The following is a 22,290-nucleotide window of genomic DNA, read 5'->3' on the forward strand; positions in this document are numbered from 1 at the left end:
TCCAGACAGGCTGAACATTTCAGCAGATGGTGTCTTTATGCTGAGGACACACACACTCACCAAAGCTTTTCCTCTGTTCTTGCAAATTGATTCAGACCAGTTTAGCCCACCATCATGAAGCAGAGGTGCAGCATCCTGGTTCAGCAGTGGCATCAGCAAAGCCAGTCCGGTACCGATATTATTCAGTGACTTCTTTCTCTTAGTCCATAATGGCAGGAGGACAGCAGTAATAATACATACTGACCGACGTTCCTGACTGTTTTGTTTCGCTTAACATGCCTTATAGTCCGTTGCGCTAAAAAGATTGAAAATCGACCTTTCATTAACAGTGCGCCTTATAATCCAATGTGCCCTATAGTCCTGAAAATACGGTAGTATATTTAAGGCCAATTTGCATTTTTAAAAAAAAAATACATTAAAGTCATTTAAAGACTTAATTTTAGATTAAAGTAATGAAGAGTTTTTAAGATTCTTTAAGGATGCGCTGATACCCTCAGGAAGTTTTGGTCTTGTAAGAAGGTATCTTAAGGCGACCGTTCTTGTAAATTGGTGTTATGTAAATAAACAGAATTAATTTTTCAGTTGTTCACAAGTGCTGTAGGCTCTGAATTGAAAAATAATATCATAATGAATTCAGTAATCTGAATTTAAATAAATAACCAAGGTAAAAACCCTCAAGCATGCGCCATGAAATAAACTCAATTTTGTTTAGATTAAAATGCTTCAGACTGTATCAGGTGCAGAGACTGAATGACAACCCAAGTGGAACTCCATGTGAAATGTTCTGATGCTTTAAACACGCTGTCAGTGAGTCCAGGTAGGCTTAGTGCATCACCAAACTTCCTCAACTTAAACCCATCTGTGTGTTTCTGCTCTGCTGGTCATAAGACAACAGATCACAGCTGGTTCAGCCACGTAACTTCATGTCTTCCTCCTTTTCATCTCACCAAAGTGAACGACAACTAGACAACTGTGGAGTAACGAACTGGAAACAAGAAATGTGTGCAAAAGCACGAAGCTAAAGTTGGTTTCCGATTCCAGCTTCCGATTCGGGAAATGGCTAAATGGCGATTCCACCTAATTATTCACTCCCTTCCGCATCTTTAATTAACTCTAGTTTTAAAAAACTACAACACCTAGACACTTCAAACTTGGACTGGATTATTCGGCTCTAATAGCAGAATATATCAAACCATTGGTGTTTTAAATATTGGGATTTGTGAATTTTTTTCTGACTTGTGAAACTTCAATAAAGGACCAATTTTGTCCTTTTTTTCGATTTCGGTGACACTAGAACTGTTCTATTTCCAAAACTACAACACCTAGACTCTTTAAATCTGGACTGGACTATTCTTAGCTAATAGCAGAATATTTAAAACCATGTTTGTGATTTGTGAAATTTTTCTCTGATTTCTGAAACTTCAATAAAGGTTGATTTTGCCACTTTAGCTATGGATTACACTAGAATTGCTCCAATTCCAAAACTACAACACCTGCAATCTGCCTGGAAGTGAGGAGAGAGGAAAGAAATGAGGAGAGGGAACGGGTGAAGGAAAGTGGTTGGGAGCAACGAGAAGGGAAAATGGTAGAAATGTATTTTATTACGCTCTGTCAGGGTGTTTTCCTCTGCAAATAAAAGTACCTGGTCTGAAGAGGTTGAGAGCAGACTTGCTTCTGGCTGAAGAGACGGTGGAAAAAAAAGCAAGGAAAGCAGATGGAGGATTAAAGCTGGCCTAATTGTCTCTAGCAGGCAAACACACCCCATCTGCTGAAAGGGGATCCTTCAGGCTCTCTGCTCTTAAGCACGAGCCAGCTTTCCCCAGAGTTGCTATTGTCTGGGTCTGACTGATGTACCCATCTCCTGCCTGCACCTCCTCCAGATCCAGCAAGTATCTGTTGAGTTTTGCCTTTATTACAGTGGCCCACTGGGGAACAACAGCAAAACATCCACTGCAATATCGCAAGAAAGGGTGAAATACAGCCCTGGTGTGGATCTTCTTACATTTTAAATTAATTCTGAGTTGATTTAGACACAATATTTTCATTTTCTGCTTCTTATTTGAGTAAGAATACTTGTGTCCTGTTGTACACGTTTGGAAAGCTGCCGGAGACATTCGGAGTGACAGCAGGTCCCCTCTGACAAACTGCCAGACCACATCGGCATATCAACTCACTGTTGCTTAAGCTGCAGCGAGCTTTTCTTCACCCTGCTGCTTGGCTCAAATCCCATGTCTTGTTTTATTGCAGAACTGCTCTTTGTCTGAGGGACACATGAGAAGATCATGCTCTTATTTCTCTACAGTATGGCATGGAGCAACAGCAAAAGAGCTAATGCTAACACACAAAAAATACAAAGATGTACAACATACAGTCAACAATCAAAATGTTGATTAATGTTTCATTGATTATGAAACTCTAACTCTAACAGCTGGGTTTTTAGTGTTTCAGCTATGATGCAGTTGTATGGGAGAATGCGGCTTCAGGTTTGGGCGAAATGGACTTGAAGTTTTATCACAATATTTTGTGGTACTACTGTGATAACAATAAAATTACTTATTTTTTAAGTAACTATAAGGCTACATAACACAGCAACACTGCTCTTGAGAATTATGCTAATTTGTAATACGACTGTTTTAGACACCAGTATCAATAAACGACAGGCAGTAAGTGCATTTAATCATATTTTCTTTTTTTTTTGCTCTTTATCGATACTCTTATTGAACAAACAGTGGAGAAAATAGTAAAAATAGCAATTTTGTGGAGTTCTAAGCATCATTACTTGGCATTTATCATGACGACAATAAGTGAAAATTCTTTTCATGATAAGAAATTTATCATGATAAATGATAAACGATATATGATACGCGGCAATTTGTACACAACTTTAATTTTTTTGTGATTTTGCAACCACAAATGTATTTAATTACAGATTTATCTTTGCAAAATGGCTCAGCCAAATAGAAAATGTGTGTTTCTCTCAGTTGATTTTACATCTGGATGTCAACTGGATTTCCCATGAGTCTCTCCTATGTCTTTTCGCTGCACAACTATCAGGATAATGTAGAGTTAATTTCCCACCCTGCATAGCAGTCTGCATGTGGTTCAGAGCACCTTTCTTTAAAACTGAATTTTCTTCTCTAATGTTTTCTTCTTCCTACTCCTCCATGAAGTCCAGATTTGTGCAGTGCATGACTTATTAAAGGCTTATTAGCATCTTCGAATGTTTCTGAAGCCTTATCTCTTCTGGACGCCATTTCTTCACTGCTCTGAGGTAAATCGAATGGGTCTGAAAACAAAAGCACAGCGAGTTATTTTGTTTTTTTTTCATTTGTATTTGTAAAAGAAATTTGAAAAGCATCTATTGTTTTCTTTTCACTTAGCAATGTTGACATTTTGTGTGGGTTTATCACATAAAATGGTGATACACTCCCTGACTTCACTGGCTCTTCTTTGAATGTTGCTACATGTGCCTATTTTTCCTGTTGTATCATTTCTTTGCCCTGTCCGTTTTTTTAGTTTATTACTTTTATAAACTGTGGAGTATTTAGTACTTTAGACCAACATTTAGCTTTATACTTTTAATATTGGAGCAAGATGTAGAGAAACTCCTATTAGTTTACAAATCTAGAACAAGCTTAGAAAGTACCATCTACTCAGCAACGCAGGACAAGAATCAAACATGGAGAACCAACATTTTGTTTTATCAGAACAAGAATATAGAGACACCCCTAGTAGTTTATAAATTATGGACTACTTATTCTTATTAAACATGGGGAACCAATATGTAGCTTAATACTTTTACCTTTTTGTCTTTTGGTTTGTTGTTTTGTTTGTATTTCCTTTTAATCCACGTAAAGCACTTTGAACTGCTTTGTTGCTGAAAATGTGCTATAAAAATAAAATTACCTTACCTAAAATCCCAATAACTTTTATTATTTCCTTTGTATGAAGGAAATAAAAAAGGAAAAATAAGAATACTATTACCAATATTAATACTACAAAGCACAGTAAATTTATGCTCATTACTGACAACTAGAAAGCCAAGTCCAAATTCTCGTCTTTCCCTTTAATTCAGCCTTTATGTGGCTTACATTTCAGTCAAAAAGCTTTTTGTAAAGCATATGGTGCTCCAAATTTGTGACAGGCTCCTACTGCTTTTTATCCCTCATGGCGATTTGCCTCCAGGTTTATAAATGGCAGCACTATGGCCCCATGAAATTGCTGAAGGCATCTGGTTTAGCAGTGATTAGTGTTGTAGAGGGAAATAATACTGCATGGTGTTTCACCCCCTGGAAATGCATGCTTCATGGGGAAAATAGCCCAGAGGGAGGATTTGGAGCCATTTGTTATTCAGTCTTTGATAAAAGCAAATGGTGATCAGGAAAGACAAGACAGACTTCACAGCCTTAAAGTATCCCAAGGAGCAAAATCACAACATAAAGCAGATTAAAGAGCCTTAATGTGCTGAATTGTAAAGCACTGTTACTTCTGCATGGACAGCAGGTAGAAAACTGATAGACTGAAGCACAATGGACCATTTCACTGAAGGCCAGACCGTAAAGAAGCACTCGGGTGTGGATGATGATAGACAAGGAGAAGAGAGGAGGGGAGGCGAGAGTGAGGGAGCTGAAAGCGTCCCTCTGTGCCTCACTTGTAGTCCTGCAGTTCTCTGGCTGCTGCTGCTTTTTCCAGTGAGACAGCACTTTGACAAAACTGGGCAAAAACATCTAGACACACACTGACCTATATTGGAGCACCACTCTTAGAGATAACAGTGGCTGGATTTAATCAGGTCTTACAAGGCTAATGAGCTGCAGTCCCTAATACACTGATTGGGTTTAAGTGCTGTGAATGGCAGAAGGGAATGCCCATTGGAGGAAGAGTTAAGTAAAATGGGCAACACGGCCATCTGAGCCCCACATGTGATACGGATAGGTTGACTTGGAGCCCCGAGGCCGATAACAAATCGTCCATCAGCTTCGTACAATGGCTAACTAAAGGAGAGAAAATGGGCTGTAAAAAGTGGGTCACCAGCTATTTTTAAATCTACTTCTAAATGAAATGCTCTGTGTTCTTTGCTGCGTGTTTTCTTTACTTTTATTGCAAATTTGCATTAAAAGTTGCATTAAAAGTGTCAACTTAGCATTATTTGGTAAATAATGACTTTTTAATGCAAAGTTGCATGAAAACTTACATTAAAAGCCAATTAAAAGTGTCATTATTTACCAAATAATACTTCATGACAACAGTCGTAAACATTCATGAAGACTCCTTCATGTTTATAACAGGTGTTATATCATGTTTCCGACAATGTAAGTCTGTCAGTTTTATGCACACTGCTTCTTGTAAAGTGTTACCAGATACTCTTTTCTCTTACTTCAGTTGTCCAGCTGGATTTTATAATTTTGGCCCAAATGAACCACTGTGCTGTTGCTTTCACAGAATAATTAATGTTTTTCTCTGAAAAAGTATGGATTTTTGTCAAACTGCATTTTTAATATCAGACAAATGTAGCTAAAGTAAATACAACATATCAAGGAAGGAATGCTGATCTGGCTTCTTGTGAAAATGTAATTATCCTCCCGTTTTAAATCATGAATTAACTGATAAAAGACATTTATGGAAAGCTTTGGAGGTCAGTTTCACTAGACACACCCAGGCCTGACTACTGCCTGATTTATGGAACCAAGAAATCACTTCGATTGCAGCTACAGATCTCGAAAAACAACAAATTGTGTCCCAATTTAATGAAACTCAAGAACAGATGAGAAATAAAATCACCAGCATGCATCAGTCTGGAAAGGGTTCCAAATCCATTTATGAACCACAGTAAGAACTTTTGTCTACAATAAGAGAAAATACAAAACAATGGTGAACCTTGAAACTATTGCATTACTCCAAGGTTGCATCAATGACTGCTCCAAAACGTCACTGCAGGGTCCAGCTCTCCTCGTACCAAAGGAAAACAATCCAAAACCCACGTCTGAAAACATCACTATGAAGCTTTTGGAGTGGCCTAATAAAAGTTTAGACTAAAATCAGATTGCAAGACCTTAATCAGGCTGTTTGTGCTCCAAAATGTGGCTAAATTAAAACAATTCTACAAAGAGTGTGCTGTTTTCTGCTAAATGTCTTTTGTCAGTTGATGCTACCTAAATTTTTCTTACACAGGATCGTCATACGTTGAAAACTTCTGTTTTTGTTTTTAATTAAAGTTGTTTTTTTCCGGTACAAAATCTGCTGATCTGAAATGTTCAAGTGTGACAAAAAAAAAGAAAAAAAAACAGAAAGAAGCAAAACCAGAAAAAAATTATCTGAAAAGGAATAAATACCTTTTCATAGCACTGTAGCTTCTGGTGCTATTAGACAGGAGTCTGATGCTGACAGTGAGTGAAATTTTACCCCCATAGAGACAAAAGGAGAAATTAAGTTGTAATTTAATGCCTTCAGTCACTTTTCACTGCCTACTGATGTTTAAACAGAACATGGATTTTATGAAAGAACACCAACCGAATAGGACTTCCAGGGTGGCCACATTTCAAAACGCAGACTTAACATGCATATTTAACTTTTTATTGAAAATTTCACATTCATTTTTATTTTTGACAGCCAATGGATGAATATATGAGCAGTTTTTGAGATAGTTCAACCACTTTTTGTGAGAGCAGAGATCAGAAAAAACTGAACATGTTGGCAAAGACAAGCTAGGTGTATAGGAAAGGGCATAATTATTATGCTAACTGATGCATAATGTCATCATTTATATACTACTGAAGACTTTATTTCATTACAAGATTCATAGGAAAATTAAAACTGGTTCATAATGATAATTTGAGCAGAATGTTTAGGTGGGGAACTGTAATTAAGTTTTAACAAAGTGAACTAAACTTAGCTCTCTTAATTCATAAGTGTGGGTCTAATGAAAAATATGCTTAATACCTGCTGAAAGGTATTTTTAAAAAGTACTTTTAATCATCACTAGACCCATATTCTAATTTACTGAATATTACTGAATAAATGTTAATATGAAATGGATATTATTCATGCAGTATGGCATTAACATTAATACAAAAACCAGGATGTGGAGGAGTTTAACATTACCTGGGACATTCATGGCAGAAGACGCTTTGGTCAAAGCTCCGCCCCCTCGAGAGTCACGGCTAAGCTAATAATTCTTAATAGGACATTTAATGACCTGAAACATTTTGTGAGTTATTTTTTTCTTATGAGCAAAAACAACAAACAAGAAAATTCTAATACATCAAGTCTGTAAGGTCATTTGCAGGAAAGAACATTAAAGCTCAAGTTTTTCATAGCCAGAGGAAGATTGATTTGAGGCACAAAGTCTTGTTGAATGTGAGTGTGAAAGTTGTGTCGGACGTTGCATGTTCCCCATTTATTCACCATCATGGTTTAATTTTTATTTTTTAAATCTCCATGATTGCAGCACCTTTACTACAATGAACCCTGGCAATGTTTGTCAGAGGTTCAGTTTCTCCAGATCAGGTGCGTGTAACCGTTGCTTGGCTAGTTGCTGACAAACCCTCTGGAATGAGGTGACATCATGTCAATTGCTTGGCAAGGCAATGCCTACTGTCATTCCTAGTCACAGCCTAGCCACAAGTGTAGCATCAGTCAGTGGCTGTTAAAATGAAATCGAATTTGCTCATATAATTGCAGGTTATGTGTGCAAACATGTGCTGTGAGTGTGCAATTGTTGTTTATTGCTTTCTATGAACATGGCTTTCAACAAGCTGATGAGTCTTTTCCCCTTTAACCTGAACTCATGACATTCGGGCAAAAAATTAGGACAAAATGCCAGAGGTGGGTGACTGCGTGCTGCCTGCCCTTCATATGCCTGGAGGGCACATGCAGACCAATTACATGGAAATGTAACGCCATCATTTCTGTGTTCAGATTACTGCTAGAAGCTCAGTCTAACCTTCTGCTAATATATATTCTGCTTTTTAGTACATTCATTACAGCTCTGACAGCTGCAGCTCTGTGAACCAGTGACAGTTGGCATCATCAAAAAGAGCATCACTGGAATCTGATCAGCTCTGACAACCTGACAATAGGCTGCTAATCTCTATATGTCGGCAGCATGAAAAGAAAGGTCTGAAAGGTTGGTCTGACTGAGCTGTGCTAAAGCCTGCGGTTTATCTGAGGCGCTCTCTGCATGACGACACGCTGGATGAGGGGAAGGAAATGAAATGGATTTGTCAATTTTAAGTGTCCCCTGAGGATTATTGCCAAACAGTTAGCAGAACGTAACATATCACCTTTGTTTTGAATGCTGAGTGCAACTCAGACCTCGTTAAAGAGGGGATTCACTTAGGGAATAAACGCAGTATTACTGTGTGGTACATTTACCAACACAGCTCTGCCAACTGACTGTTGATCTTTTTTTTTATATGCGTCCAATCAGCACCAAGGGAGACTGAGAATAGGGTCAAACGTAAAGAATCAAGACTCAAATCATTTTAGAAATTTAGCATCTTGATAGCAAAGCTAATGTTAGTCACCACAATACAGAGAAGTCCACAAATCAAGTCTTAGATGAATGTAATAAAAACTGATCTCATTAGATTTCCAGTGGTCATTGGGTTATGGACAGGTTTCCAGTTTACCACAGCAACCAGAGGAATAAAATTCTGTAATATTATATACGTTTTACATCATCGACATAGATGAAAGGTTTGTTCAATCAACCCCAAACTGAACACAGAATCTATTGTAATATTATTAAGATGAATTGAACAGAATCATGACTTAAGTTCAAGTCTCAAATTTGAATCCCAGTTTTTATCAGAATACCTGATGTTGGTAAAATATCAGTAATACAGCTTGTAAGCATTGAGGAACCCACATTTAATAATTTGGTATAAATTAAATAAGCACAGTGGCAACCCACAAGTGGCTTTATCTATTCAAAGATTTTTCTGTGGAACATAATCTGAAATTATTTCTGGGAAATTTGCCTATTCGCTAAGTTTATTTCTAGAGAATATCTTGAACATTTGAAAGAAAATGCAACTTGTACGTTATTGGTAGGCGTTTACAAAGGAGCCAATTTAGGATCATTCAAAAAAAAGCAACAAAAAGCAAATGAGGTGGATTAGCAGTGCATACCAGTAACTCCTGGTGCCATTCAGGACATGATTTACACTTTTAATATCGGAGCAAACCGAGAGAAACTCCTGTTAGATTACAAATCTAGAACAAACTTAGAAAGTACCATCTACTTAACCCAGAACAAGAATCAAACATGGAGAACCAACATTTAGCTTTATATTGTACAAATCTGAAACTCAACCCAGAACAAATGGAAACAATGTTTAGTTTTATCAGAACAAGAATCCAGAGAAAACCCTACTAGTTTATAAATTATGCACTACTTATTCTTATTAAACACGGGGAACCAATATGTACTTTTATACTTCTATCTTTTTACGTTTTTGCTTTGTTGTTTTGTTAATATTTCTTTTTAATTCATGTAAAGCATTTGAACTGCCTTGTTGCTGAAAATGTGCTATATAAATAAAAACACCTTATTGTGGAATAATCATCTCTGGTACCCGGATATTGAGTTGGTAGCGTGTCATGACAGTAATGAGACATACAGCAACATCCTTCAGTCAGAGGCATCTTCAGGTTTGTTGCAAAACTGACTGCTATCAGAGATTCTCCCTGCCCACAGCATCACAATCATCCAATGACTCGGAGTAATGACAACATTTAATAATTTGCCTTTGGGATAAATAAAGTATTTTTGAACAGATTTTTTTTATGTAAACCTTTGAACCCAGTGAATGCTTCACCTTCTGCTTCACAATCCCATTAAAAAACATTAAAGTGTTTTAAGTGAAGTGGAAAAACGTGTGAGTACCTTTGCAAAGTGCTGTGGAAGGTTATCTTTTCTATATGCAGAGCCTGAGAGGGTTGAGTTCATCAGACTGCGTTGGGCGTCAGACCAGAAGGGGTCACTCTGTCACCATCGCTGTTCAGTCGCTGCTGTCCCCTTTGTGTCCGCAGAGATAACAGCCACTATACAAACAGTGAGTAAGCTTCAATCCATGATTCAGATGAGAACAAACTTGACAATTTCTGTTCAACGTTCATTTTTAGATATAGATATGGATACACTATTTGGTTGCTGTTCATTCAACAGTGTTGTTGAAATATGTGGATAAATTTTTATTTAAATGGCAGCTGGTGATTTTCAAATTCAAGTATTTGTTTCTGCTGACACAATATCAACATATGTATCAGAACTGGAACAATGTGTTTTTTTATGTATATCTTTCTCTGATCTCTGTATCGCACACACACACCTATTGTTTTTGAAGCATAAAAGCACTCACTCGCTGATATTCCAATCATTTCTCTTCCGATTGCTCTGCACTTGGCTGCACCTGCTCCAGCGTCCTCTCTCCTTCATTCTACCTGGGGGGAAGGTGAGTGACGAGGTTCGAGTGCATAGGAGGGCTTCTGATTTGTATTAATTTGCAGCCAATCTCTGGGGAGGGAGGAGGAGGACGATAGAAAGCAGTACAACTCTGCCTACTTCCTCCAGCATGGCTGCTGCTGCCATGAAGAAACAGGAGCCACCCCATCAATCCAGCGCTCCCAAAAGATTTGTCCAATCAGCCCCGAACTGAACATAGAAATTAATCACTTCACCATTTCTAACAACTGATGGCTACAAGCTGTGCATGAAGCTTTCAAAGGGAATACATGAGCAGAGTCCACATTCACCTTTTAGAGTCCCCTGCTTTCAAAAACATCTAACATTCAGTGATATTTGCAAATTACTTTAATTGGGAGAAGAAAATCTAAAATCGGCTTCTAATGATGGCCACAGCCATCATTAGAAGCATTATTATTAAAAGGTTTTGTCCTACGATTTAAATAAATAAAATAAAACACATTTATTCAGTGGTTTTATTGTTGAGCAATAAGTCACATGTTTGTTAGGAAGCTTGCGACATTAAAACAAAGAGAAAAACTGAACGTTTTTTATAAAATAAAAAAAGAACAGTCAATCTAAATCTGGATTAAATCTTATCTTTTATTGAGCCCAAACAAGAGGAAGCCTAATCTGACTTTGCAGTCTAAAATATAATCCTTTATGTCAGATTTGTTATGCCTTTTTGTTCCACTTTTAAGGGAGAAAATTCTCCAGTGTGATACAGCATGATGCAAGTTTTCCATAACCTAACAAAGTGCTGACCAGGAAAGAAGCACCTGGATAAATTTAAGCACACATGAAATTTGCCAACCTTGAACATTCAAAACGTAGGTTTACGATCACATATCAAAAATGTATGATGCCAAACACCCACCGAAAATGCAAGAAAAGTGATTAACTTTTTAATTCCTTTAATTTATCAGTTTTACAAGAAAAAGAAAAAGTCAATTTCTGTTTAAATGTAAAATGATTGTCATCTAATCAAGTTTTCGTCTGATGAGTAATGAAGATAAGATTCTTTCTCAAAAAAGGAAAAAAATTAAAAGGACAAAATGCATCTGGTTTTGTTTACATGTTTTAACAGCTTGCCCTTCAAATGTCGACTTATTATTTCTGACTAGCTTTTTACATGTTTCCACTGTTTTAGTGGAAACATGTGAAACAGTTTGGATTCATTTTAAATCCAAATAAGCTGCTGCTGGCCACGCCCCCATGCTCACAATTTGCACTGGCACTTAAAAATGGCTGCAAATTGACATGCATCTATACAACCGGACGTCTTTGAGAAGAAGAACAAAAGAATCCAGCTAGTAGTGTTTTCTAAATAGTAAGTCAACAACAAAACACTTGTCTCTTTCAGCAGCCAATGTGCTGGAACTCCGCCTTCGTTGCTAGGCGACAGGCTGGGCATGCCGGGGATGCTAGGTAACGGTGGAATGCCATTGGTCAATATAGCAACATTCGAATCCGACACAATTTGAAGACACCAAAAAACATTAACTTACTGCCAAAATTGGCTGTTTTTTTTTTTTTTGGTTTGTTTTTGTTTTGTAAATGCTTGGCTGTTTATATAAGCAGTTGAGCAAATAGCACAGATTATTTTACGTGTCCAAATTTCAGAGGAAAACCCACATTCAGTCCATTAAATAGAAAACTGAGAAGGCTGATCAATAGGCTAACGAGTGGATAATGAGAACGTGGAGGAGTTGGCACTAATGGTTAGAAATCCACAGGGTTCAGGCAGAAGAGAGATTAAGTAAATTGTTGCTCAACTACATGACACCATAGAGATGAAAAAAGGGATTTACAGTATAGCTGGTTGACTGCTGAAGTCTTTTTATTTTGGGGGTTTGGATTGTGAAAAAGAAGCAACACTGTTTTTTTTTCTTATTATTTAACTTAATACATTACAGATTCAAACTTAGCTTTCAAAGAGTCTTTGATCACAGTGGGATCCTTCAAACAGGCTCACCAGATAAAGGGTAGCACCCATCACCCCCGTCCATATAAACATACTCACACAAGTCATCAATGACTATCCCATACGTTATTGTAATCCCATATGTTGCTCAGCTCAGGAGGGAATGTAATTGCGCTTGGGAACAGCTTAAAGGGTAATTGAGCGTGGTGTGCGGGGTGTCCCCAGACGACCCTCAAGGCTCCGGTGCTGGTTTAGGAGGCTTGGGCCCGGAGACGACAAATCACAGCTTTAAAGGTGCTTCTGATCTGTTTATCTCTCACACATCCCACTGACATCTGACAGCATCTGAGTCAGGATGCTGACCTGCATCAAGTACACACCGAGAGGAGAAAACCTCCTGAGCTCTCGATTATTTATTCATGCGTCTGTCTTCTGTAGGAGCAGCTCGAGCTCAGTGCTGATGTGGCGAAGGTGTGAAACTGTTTGCTCTTAACATAACTCTGCCAGAGAGGACGGCGTGCTCTGTGACATCAGCACTGGACTCAGATGAAAGCAGGAAGAACCGCGCTAGCTAAATTTGTCCTTGTGAGGGATTAGCCTTCAGACAGGAGGCCTCGGTTACACCCCCCGGAATCGACATGGAAATGGATCCACATGGAGATGAGTGCGTCCATAATCCAATGGCATGCTGTGCCTCAAGTTTTTCTGACCTACATGCATGCACAAGTCTAAAATCTGCATTCAATTTTATCTGACTAAAGCTTTCTTTGCCCTCGCAACTGATTACTGACTGTCGATTTGTATCTGTCCTCCTACATGACAAGAGTTTTGCTGAAAAATACCAGTCGCTCTTTGTCCCAACATTAGACTTAGGTTAAACAAACCTCTTCAAAGGTACACTCTCAGTTTTGACGTGAAACTTGTGATGAGGAAGACACATATATACCTGATGATGAAAGAAAAACAACAAGCTTTTTTACTTTAGCTTTTGATGGTCAAAAGATTGGTCAATATAGCAGCTAGCACAACCACATTCCCAACGCGCATCAGTCTTAGCGCCACGCGCAGGAAGAAAATGGCAGATGTCATTGTCATCTGAAGTTAGCTCTTCAGTTCGCAAAGCCTCAATGAAAAGTTGCTAAATCGGCAACCCCACCAGAACCGTGCACATGGTAAAAAAAGGGTTCACTCAAACCCTCTTAGAAGGGTTTGAGGGATCAAACTCCACTTATTTATTTTTAGCTAACAGAAAAATTGCCAAGCCGCCAAATAAACAAAAGTAAACTGATCAATAAGATTTAGGTTTAGGACGTGCCCACCGCCACAGACTCCCACAGATGTGAGCTATGTACAAGATGTTTTGACACAAAAAACCCTTTTTAGTTAACAGTTAAGAGGATTAGATAATAAAAAATCCAATGACTAATTCTGTTTTTGTTACTCAAAGGAAAATCTCAAGGTACGCACAGAGCATACAGCCATACAGCTGCAGGCTCTACTGGCTAGCACAACTACACTGTTCCACTGACGAGGACCAGTCAACATTACACATTTCACATTTAAAAACACCTAAGTGTTTTTAACTGAGGCAATAATAAATGTAATTTTTAGACTAATATGTTTCTATGTTAACTTTAACTAGAATTACAGCAAGAACATTACCAATTCTTGACGTCTTTTTGTGAACCAGAGGAGCTTCACTCTGCTAGATACGATTTCTGCACTCAGGACTGTGAGTCTCTTTGGGAGATTTTCCAACTTGTACCACCTTTCCGCAGGACTAAAATTAGATCTGAATTTTTCTGATAATAATTTTAATAATTTCAAATGAGTTTTTATTGAATTTTTGTATGTGAAATAGACTCCAACAAGCACTTGTCTCTTCCTGGCATGAATCTTGTTTGGATGCATGTCTGAGCTTCTTTAGCTGACTTTTCTTTATGCAGAGAAGCAGTGGCTCTACTAAGCACCTTATCTCCAAGGCTGAACTTAGCTCATTTCACTCACTTGCATTCAATCAACTGTATCTGGGATTTCATTGTTTGGGTTATTCATGTCACATCACCCTCTCATTCTCTTTCTTCACAACAACAGACTCTAGGAACATCACTACTGCCTATGGGGTCCAGATCTGATCCCAGATCTTCTGCACAAGTATTAAAATGTAAAAATAATTTGTGAAGCAACAGTTTCCTGAAGATGGTTTGGTTTTCTGGAGGTTGTTTTGAGTTTTACACGCAGTTAAATTACATTTTTAAAATATATATGATAAGTATTGTAGGCATCTGATTTACTTTAATGGGATATTCTTAAACATTACTTTCATAAGACTTCTGCAGTTTTGTAGTCACATAAATTAAAAGCTTACATGCAAATAAAGTACTGTGAACTCATTGCCTATTCTGCTGATTTTTTTGTGAAACATATCTTCAATTTAGTTTTTTTTCATGGATTTTCTTTGTAGAGTATAATATATTTAAAAGAAAATGCAGCTTTGGTTGCATTGTTACCTTCCAACAAAAGGGGTTTGAATCCGAATCTGGGATCTGTCTGCGTGAAGCTTGTATGTTCTCCGTGTTCTTGTCTGGGTTCTCTCTGGGTTCTCCGGCTTCCTTCAAGAATGCAAAAACATGACTGTTAGCTTAATTGGTGTCTCTAAATTTTAAAGTGTGAGTCTCTGTGTTACCCTATGATGAACTGGCGACCTGGAGAGAATTTAATTATTTAATTTCAGTCTTTTATTCTGTACATGTCCAGTGAAAACAGAAAAAGAAAGAAAATCCATTGCTCTACAGAAGATTTTGATTAAATAGACATCAAAACAATATAAACCATTGCAATTAAGACATAATCACACTGAATAAAAAGCACTAGTTAGGTGACTACAGCCGTTTATGTTTGCCCACAATTTGTGAAAAACAAAGTGTGATGTTTTAGTGAGCAGCAAAGACAGAAATCTGATGAGACATCCCAGGATTTCAGAGTGACAAAGCAATGAAACGGAGATTAGCCTGCTACATAACCACTGACCCACTGACCATTCCTAAACAAACCCTGAAGTTATTTTTTATTTCTTTTGGTGTCATTGCCCTCTAAAAAGCCTCCACACAATGTCGACGAGGATCTCTGTTTGCTTGTGGAGAAAACAATGCAAAGCCAAAAAAACAACCAGAAAAATCTCAACAGTTCAGCTCTTTCTAAGTGATCGCACACACAGGACATTTGGAAACTTTTTGGAAACTTCTTCACAGCTGCTTTAGGTATCAAATGCAGCTGCAGATACAGTTGAAACCAGAAATCAAACTCCAGTTTTCTTGCTTTAGGCCATTTAGAATAAACACATGTATTTCTAGTTGATAAATACCAGAATGCCAGAATTTTTAAAATTAATATCAGACATTTAGATGTACTAAGATGAACATTCCTTGAAACAATTTAGGAAAACCTAGATGGAGAAGTAATAGCTTTATTGGTTTTGGCAGGTTAATCCACAACGTATTTGCCTGAACTGAGGTAGAACTGAAACAGATTTTGTTTGGTTTTTCTTTTTCCAGTTAGATGGGAGTTTTCCTTTTGCACTGTTAGCTTGTGTTGTGTCATTGACTTTACAGAAATCCATCAAACCGAGCATGCATGTAGCGACAGTGGAAAGGAAAAACTCACCTTTATCAGGAAGAACCAGACTCAAAAGACTATAAAACACATAAGCCAGTAAATTTTATGTTAATAAAGAGTAAAGGCAGGTTTATGTCCTTTAGTGGCTTCATCCAGGGGAGAAATGCAGCTTTGTACAGTTTGTACAGTAACTAGGGCTGTTGTAAACGAATATTTTAGTAATCGAGTAATTTAACAATTATTCTTATGATTAATTGAGTAATCATAAAAAAATGAAATAAAATAAAACATTGGTAAATCTAACATAGCAGCAGTGTTACTATTGCATATCAAGATCAGTGCAATTTTTCACATTTGAGCGTCCCTAAAAATAACTTTTCTGTAGTTTAGAAAATGAACCTGTAACAATAATAGCTCACTTTCTAAGTTAACCTGAAGAAAAGTTATACAAGAATCTGAAGTTAAATTCAATTTAATAATAAAACGGCAGGCTCACAAATACGCTTATAAAAAATGTCTATAGACCAGCTTTTTATGTATCATATTCAGTCAATTTAATAGATGAACTCTCACCTTGCCCAGATATTTATAGCTTTTGTGTTTATGTTAGCGACGGGATTTGACACCTTCATTGGTCACACACAGAAACGCACCTAACCAGCTACGTGCTGTCACGGTGTGCTCCACCATACATTTGTTGAGACCAAGATGACATGAAATAAATTTTCCGGTTAATCATCTAATGCGCAGCAGTGTTCAGTCTATCTGCTCACCTGCATAAATACACCTACAGCGATCTTCCCCGCTGAACACCGGCCACCAGCTCCGGGAGGAGAAAAGCTGCCGTTTCTCTACGTCTTGCTCCAATATTAAAAGTATAAACATTGGTCTAAAGTAATAAGTACGCCACAGTTTATTAAAGTTTCTAAATCAATGTTGATTTAAGGTAATGAATACTCCACAGTTTATAAAAGTAATAAACAAAAAAGTATAACGTTAAATGTTGATCTAAGGTAATGAGTACTGTTTAGTTTATTCTAAAAGTAATAAACTAAACAGACAGACAGGGCAAAGAAATGACACATCAGGAAAAATAGGCACATATAGCAACATTCAAACAGAGTAAATAATTTTAGCAATCCTAACTAACATAACAGGCAGTGGTGCCCCCAAAGGGGGAAAAAGGGTCCATGGTCCCCCTGGAAAAATGCTGGCCAACTCACTGGGCCAACCAGAGACTCATGTTCAATTCATACAAAGTCATAAAGAGTCATCGTCAGTTACGACTAAACTAAACTTTACTGGCCTGGCCTGGCCACTAGAAAGTTTTCTAGAGGACAGGAAACAGGAAACTTGTCTTTTTTTACAATGTATTCAGAAGGCTTGGTTTAAACTGTACTATATATTTTAGGGAATTTCTTAGATTTAAGACAATAGAAAACATGCAAAGCTAAGCAGGAGCAAAATGAGAATAAACTACAAAATGAGGTCAGCTGAGGTAAAGCTAAGGATTTCCTGAATGCTCTTCTATGTTTGCTTGCAACATTGGTCTCCATTATCTGCAAATCATGTTTAGAAAACAGACACAAACACAACCCACTCCTTTACTCTGTCCATGTTTCTAGAACATTTATTCCTCTTTCTGTAAACGCAACTCAACCCACACTTGTCAGATGACTTGTGTATGTCCACCTATCTACAGCTAGATGATCAGGAGATGTCCATTTGTTCATGGCTACTGACCTGTTACGGTGTCGGAACCTTGCTGACCCAAATAGGAAGTGACATAAAGGTGAGTGCACCATCCAGGAATATACTATCAGGGATGAAGCACGCGACTTTGAGTGCTTTTTACATTTCTTCAAACAACACAGCCCATTTCCACTCTTTTCATAATTCTTTCTGGCCTTGTTTTGTCTTTCTCTGCCTTCTAAACATGAAGTGACATAAAGGTGAATCCGCTCTACCTGTGGGCTTCTTATGCCATTTCTCTGTTTACAGCCGTCACACAACAAAAACAGACAAATGTTACACAAGAGTTGGTTTCAGCCTTGACATGACTGTGATCATTGTGATGCATGTGATCTCAAATTGCAGGGCTGTGATTAAACATGTGAGATCATGTATGTTTACCATCAACACTGTCGCTCTTGTTTTATTGTTCTAATTTTATAAAGTTGGTTTTAATGTCTGGAGGAATGCTTTTGTTCAAATCATGTCAAGTAGCATTTTCAGATTTAAAGATGATCTGTTATGCTTCATTGAACAGTTTAAGAAAGTCTGCGAGCCAAACAAAACATATTTATTACATCTTTTGCACAAAATCATTCTTAGATGATGAAATTTTAGTCTGATCAGTTCTATCTATTTTGAACTCCTTTCAGAATGAGCTATTTTAAGGTGTCTCGTCACTTTAAATCAAAGTAAGCTGCTGCTGGCCACAACCTCCAACTCAAAATTTACACTTATACATGAAAATGGCTGCAAACAGACATGCAAGTATACATCCATACATCTTTGAAAAGCAGAAGAGGAGACTCCTGCACAACCAACTAAGAACAGAGGAAGCAGCATAACTGAGTTTTCTGTCAAACTGACAATAAGAAGGACAGAGCAGAATTAGCTGTGAGAATAGCTACTGAGTCGACATGCAGCCCAAAAATACATCCATCCTTCAACATGTAGCAAACACTGGCATGTAGGAGGTTTTAAATTAGTAATAAACCTAAATACGTCCTTGTAGAGTCCAAAGCATGTGGGCATTTCAGGGATGTATGCTGGGTTCAAACATAACCATAATGTACAACACACAGAGAACAATCCTCTTAAATCTGTATTGGATCTGCCTCGGCAACTTGATAAGATGTTTTAAATGGGTTTGGAAAGTTCTGTGCTTCATTTGGTACCATTTGTTTGGTCACCATTAAAAACAAGCAGTCAGTCATTGAAGGAGCTTTGAGTATTGAAGTCTTGTTGCAGCTGACAAAAAGAGTCTGATTTTGTGAACACTAGGGAGCGAGCAATGTTATCAGCAGCATTTGCGTAAAAATGGAAATCTGCACTTGAAATGTTCTGATCAGGAGTATTGAGATGCAGAAACGTTTGGAATAGTCAATGGGCAGCTCTTTTTACGCAGAAAAAAGTAGAATTTACATGCAGAAACTAAAATCGGTGTTGTTCTTAAATCCTCATAAGGCTGTGTTGTGCATTACAAGCTTTTAATATTTATACATTGCTTGGTAGAGCTGTGATGCTCTGCATGTTGTCGGACAGGTTTTTACCATTTGATTTGTCTAAAAACCTCTTGGAGTCGCAATTAGAGGTAATTTCCCCCTTTTTATATTTGGACAGTTGTTATGATGCGTACCCATAGCAACAATGTGTATTTTTCTACGTTGGGGAGGAGCTGATTAACATCTCAAAAGCTCAAATAATACCTCAACTACAGCTCAACATGCCAGATAAGCTGAAAAGGAGGCAGAGAGGAGAGGGAACTCAAACAATCACTTCCATTGATCACAAACGACAAATTAGATGAACATGAGATGTTCTACAAGTATGTTGTGAAGAGTACAATCTCTTTAGGGGGAGCAGCACCAGAGTCAGTGATTAAAGTGATTTTAGGTGGATCTGTGGAGACTCTGTTGAAGTAATCAATGCAACTCTACAAATGCGTAGAGTAGATTCTCTAGATCCTTTTTGAGCCCGGAAATGTTCTTCGGTTAACAGAAGACCGACTTTGTTACTCTCTTTATGTGACTCTGAAGATTCAGTGTGAGCTTTGTGACTATGTGCATTATTCTACTGAAAGGGACTGAGTATCCATTTTAGACTGGGAACACCTTAATGGTGAATTCACACCAAACGTGTTACGTGCATCAAAAATGCTTCTGATGCTTCAAGTTTGAATGTAAATGCTTGACATTATGGTCTACGCCTGCCGTTTTGTGTGTCTGGTTAACGTTAAAAGTCTATGTGGAGGTGTGTCGAGGGCGTCACATGGATCAAAATCGATGTAGCCGTTGTTTTCGTTGCCAGCCTATTTGTTGGATGTGTTAGATGCGTGAAATGAGCCGCAACGCACCTCCACATAGACTTATGTAAGCCAGACATGCAAAACGCGTTTGGAGTGAACGCACCATAAGATCTCCCAGAACAAAGACGACAATAGATAGATGAAATTTCTTATAAAATCCACAATATATTTCTTTTCTTCCTAATAAAACTAGCAAACAGGAAGCTGTATAGATTAGAAAAACCTCCAGATTTGACCTTCTAAAGACACCATGTTTATCTTTTGTGCTAAGACTTTTAAAATTCAAAAGCCCATAAAAATAAAACACACAGTGTTCTTCAAACAACTAACTCCCTTTTCTTAATAATTACTTCTCTGCTGGTTTGTCTCTTCGTTTGTTCACGAATGCACAAAACCTGAGGTCATTGTGATTGTGCAGAGATCAGCTGATTTTTATGCCTCGCTTTGCAGCGCGAGGACCCAGAAGTTATAAACAGAGACACAGAGAGAAAGAAACAGTGAGGAGGAATGAGAGCAAAGTCATCCACCTAAGAGTCTGAACTGACTCAGAGCAGGAACGCTAAGTGGCTTCCTCCCATTTCCTCTCTGCCATCTCTGTCTGACTCTTTCTGGGATTTGGCCGAGGAGGGAAGGTGCCCATGATGCCTAATCACAACAGAACATCGACTATTCTTCCCAACTGTCTCCACTAGTTACTCTCTTTATTTCCGGGCCCGTTCAGTGGACCGGGTGCTGAGCGGGAGTCTGCTGACCCAACAATAACTCTGGAAGAGCGATAGATGGTTCGACTCTGTTATTTCTAACCACATTATATCCTGCTACTATAACTTTGGTATCAGCCCAACTCTCTGTATCCTTGCAGACCTGTTTGAGTCAAACATCAAGGAACCTTTTGGGAGTTGGTAGCACAGTTAAGTTGCGTTCAAGTCCTGCATGGAGTTTGCATTTTTTTCTGGTGGTTGGGCGCTCAGTAGTCATTCATCCAGCGGCCTGCCATGTTTTTGAGTTAAAAATGTTTAAAGTTGACAGGAAATTTGAAAATATCACTTGATAATTATGTGTTATTGGAAGATTAATATCTGAACACCAACTATAAAGTCATAAAAAATGCAAACATTTAAAAAAACGTAAATAAATAAGCAATGCTAAGCCTAGTGGCACAAGTTAAGACTGGTGGCCCACCAGGCTTATAATACATTGGGGGAAACCCTGACATGGATTCTTCTCAAGTACTCCAGCATCCAAAAACATCACTGTCTGGTTAAAATGCCAAATATCAAGAGCTTATATTTTCAATTTAAGAGAAGAATTTCATAACTTTTGTAATATTTTGACTCAAAACATCTTATTTTTTTCAAATACAATCAGTTTTAATATCCAAGAATTACAGTTTTATTATCTATTCATGCAGCTATATCTTTTTTTTTTTACTGGAACTCAAAACTATATACCTAGGTAAAACTCTGGAAAAAATCACGACACCTCTTAAAATGATCAGTCTCTTTGATTTAGTAAAATGAACATTGTTCTTTTATTCTATGAACTACTGATGACATGTCTCTGAAATTCCAAGCAAAGGTTTTGTGTTTATTTGCAGAAAATGAGAAATTGTCAAAATGACAAAAAAAGATGCAGCACTTTCAGACCTCAACTAATGCAAAGGAAACAAGTTCATATTAATTTGGAAACAACAATGTTAATGTTTTAACTCAGGAAGAATTTAGAAATCAATATTTGGTGGAAAAACCAGGAGGTTTTCAAAGGGGTTCAGTGGTATCTTAGTTTTTTCCAGAGCTGTATATCTCAATCCTGAAATATGAACATGGCTGAAAATTAAGTATTGAAGATAAAATTCCTTCAATATGAAGGTATTGATACAACCTGTTTTTATTCAAACAAATCCTAATAATATGCTGAAAATGATAAAGCTAATGTAACCCTTTCATTATTAAGCGTATTATAAATCTTTATCATTTTACCTCTGTTTTTACACTTATGGGACATATTTTCTCCTTTAATAAAAGTGTTAATGTTTCGGTAATTTGCAGCAAAGTGCATTTAAATCCATTGTCTTGTGCTCCAAGCTGCCTATGAGGAAAGGTTAACTTTTCGCAGTGAAACATTTCTCATAAAATGCCCTGAAGGACTGGAGGAAAAACTAACAGAAGGGTCCAGACAGGATGCTAATCAAATTCAGCTGATTTTTAGCAACCCCTAATTTTCCCAGCTGAATCCGTCTCCCACCTG

This window comes from Xiphophorus couchianus, chromosome 22, assembly GCF_001444195.1.
Source record: "Xiphophorus couchianus chromosome 22, X_couchianus-1.0, whole genome shotgun sequence".
Lineage (NCBI taxonomy): Eukaryota > Metazoa > Chordata > Actinopteri > Cyprinodontiformes > Poeciliidae > Xiphophorus > Xiphophorus couchianus.